We start from the raw sequence: 3,538 nt of genomic DNA, 5'->3' as shown, positions 1-3,538 counted from the left end.
TTCTCTTTCTCATGGTAATGTTAACTCTAAAATATTACCATCCATATAGGATAAAAATAATTCAAATATAATGCTCTTATTCATTTTGAATAATCAGTCAAGTAAACTATATATTTCTCCTAGAATTATCCATTATTCTCATTATTTTGTTCTCAATTTCTTATTTTAATTTAACCCTTTTTTATGGGATCAGATGAAACCTCTCTCTACTAGATCATCCCCAACTTCATAGAAAAATCGGGTAACAGCTCATCTTAATAATTTCCCAGACCATGCACCCCCCAAAATTTTAAAAATCAATCAATCAATAAATCTCCCCCTGACCTCACATACCCTCCATCTAGAAACCCATTTCTGCGATCTAATGTATAGTTAAATTCTTTAAAATGTTTCCTGTTCTCTGTCTTCATTTCCTCTCCTCCCATCTTCTCTTGAATTCACTCTGTCATTCAGAATTAGATTTGGTTTCAGGTGGCAGAAAAATCAAAGCAATAGTGATTTAAATAAGACAAAAGTTGCTTTCTCCCTCTGGTAAATGCAAACCAGAGATTAAGTCCAGGGATGGTGTGGCAGAGTAATGATCACTACTGACATAAGGTCTTTCTATCTTTTTCATCTTCCTTAATAGATGGCTTCCATTTCGTGGTCCACACTCCAGCAGTCATGTTCTCTTTCCAGCCAGTACTATTTAAAAATTAATTGAGAAGGGATGCTCTCTTCTTTAACAGATACTTTCCAGCAGTCCTCACGTTCCTGATTTCTAAATTTTTTAGTGCCACAGGACTCAGACCCGGGACCTCCTCTGCTCTCTATCTGTATTCACCACCTATAGTAGATTTGCAACATATCACATTGGGTAAGCTGAACAACCTTTCCCAGAATTCCCTTTCCATAAGCTTCTGGTTGGATTGAGCGATAGGGGAGATTCTCAGGAGGTTTGGAGGGCAGTAGGGATACAGCAGTCATTTTGTAATTCGCATGCTGCCATTTATTTGCTGGTTTACCTCACTGGCTTGAAGCAGCAACAGAGCCTGCCTCCTGGAATCAACTTGGGCTTCTCTCCCGGGTCAGGTGTTTATTAAGTCTGTGTCTAAGGTCTCTCACTTCTGCAGGACACCCACACCACCAAGCTCTGAGGCAACAAGGAAGGAGACAACAAGATGTCAGTTCTTCCTCACAGTCCTTCCTCATAGGGTGTCAGTTCATGCCTGTGGATTCCATCTTGTTCTTCCTTTCACCCACTTACATCCATCCTCTCCTTGGGCCACCTGTCTTGTGCACTTCAAACTCTAGCAATAGGCATAAAGGCAACAGCCTTACAGGGAATGCTTAGCCACCTCCCACAATGGGTAAGGTTAAATCGCTGTAACATATCCATATATGTCACCTAATGGTTCTACTTCTTCAATCGAGCCCTGACTGATCTATCCATAGTAATCTCATCCGGATCATGGTTTTTCTTAACATCTATGTGCTTAGGATCCCAATTTAAATCAATAAATTTATCCATCCAACCCATCTACTAAATCCCAAATTTTTATATCCAATTGCCTTCTAGACATCTCCACTTGGATGTTTACTGAGCTTCTTTCTGTTCATATGTTCTCATCAGAATTTTGGTTTCTTATCTGCCCCCTACCCCCTCCATCTGTGCACTTACTGCCCCAGCTCAGTAAATGGAAAGGTCTAGGTCTTTCCCCACCAATGCTTTTCTGCTCCATATCAGTTAGAGTAAAGTCACATCCTTCTAGTGGTCATGGGCCTTCCTTGATCTGGGCCTCTGCTGTGTCTTTCACCTGGTCTTACCTTCCTCTTTCACCTCATTCTAGCCTTGATGACCTTCATGGTTCTGAATCTGGCTGAGCACCCTCCCAATTTCAGACTTTCACATGCTCCTCCTTCTGTCCGAAGAGTTCTTCCTGCAGAATCCATGACTTACATCATAATAACTCCAAATTTTTATTAGAAACTGTTATGGAATTGAATCATGTGCCTCACAAATACATGTTCAAGTCCTAACCCCCTGTCCTGTGGACAGAAACTCATTTGTAAGCAGAGTCTTTAAACCTCCTATGAAGATGAGGCCTTTGGGTCTTAATCCATTATGACTGGGGTCCTGATAAGCAGAAGATACTTGGTCACAGTAGAAAGAATAGGAGGAGATAGAAAGTCAGATGGCCATGTGATGGAGGTAGATATTGAGTTATTATGGCAAGCTACCATCAGAATGCTTCAGACTTCAGAGAAAGCTTGATCCCTCTGACACCTTGATTTTGGAATTCTAATCCCTCAAACCGTGAGAAAATAAATCCATGCTATTGAAGCCAACTAGTCTGTGGTAAATGTTATAAAAACCCTAGCAAATTAAGACAAGCCGAAAAGTTAGGAAGATGCCATTATTAAGAAAATAAATGTTGAATATAATTTATTATGACTTATAATGCTGCATGCTAATTTCTTATACCTCAAAATATCTACAAATCTCTAATACTGATGCTTTTACAAGAGAAGAATTTTTGTACTAATATTTAGAGTGAAAAGACATGGTTTTGATTCTGCTTTAATAATCTGGAGCTGGGTACCCTGTGGCAAAACTTTTCTGAGCAATATATTCTAGCATCTATACCATAGAGGTAGTAATAATAAGTAGACTTAAGTAAGATAAGTGTTTTGAAACTGATACGTAGGTGTAAGTAGGGTAAGTGTTTTGAACCTGATATGATTATATTTGATGTTTCATATTACAAACATTGCTATGATTTTCTGTCTTATATCTATATTGGCATTAACATATTCAACTCTTAAGTTCTCCAATTTCATGTTTTCAGTACTCATTTGTATGAAGGCATATAAAATATGCTAGTTTTTAAAAAGTATTTCTAACATTTAAACCATGGGTTAAACTTTTTTTTGTTGAAAAAATATTGTTTTTCTCTTAAGAGCTACCTCTTATCAACTACTTCTGAACACAGCATCACAAAGAGCACAATTGATTGTTCAGGATTGAAGTAGCTTGGCTTTCATGTCATCCTAATGTTCCGTATTTTCAGGGACATTGCTATAAGATATGGAAAGTCTCCTGTGTACTGTTGAAGAAACGTAGATACCAGGCAACTCAATACCTCTCTTTTCCCACTACTGGAATGACCTTGCAGAAAGACAATCCACCTACTCAGAATAGAGGAGAGCCAATATCGTACAATCAATATGAGAATACTTTTACTGCATTCTCAACAAGGTCATAATTTAAAGGAGTATAAAATGCTTCTGAAAACTATGTTGAATTAAATATGCAGAAAATATTTTATAAAATTTGTATCATAGAAAAACTGAATTAATTCTAAGGATTTCTTTATAAAAATAGACTCATTGAGTTGGTTTTCTTGTGGTGGTGTTGTTTTTACATATTCTTTTACATATTGGGATAATATTTATACTGGCCGAATTTATGCTCCTTGATTACCATCAAAGCCTAGGCATTTACTCATCTCAGTGCACAATAAGGAGTTGTTCAAGAACGAATGAACAAATGAATAAA

This window comes from Tamandua tetradactyla, chromosome 1, assembly GCF_023851605.1.
Source record: "Tamandua tetradactyla isolate mTamTet1 chromosome 1, mTamTet1.pri, whole genome shotgun sequence".
In the NCBI taxonomy this organism is placed as follows: Eukaryota; Metazoa; Chordata; class Mammalia; order Pilosa; family Myrmecophagidae; genus Tamandua; species Tamandua tetradactyla.
The sequence above is the reverse complement of the archived record's forward strand: the minus strand, read 5'-3'. Positions refer to the sequence as shown.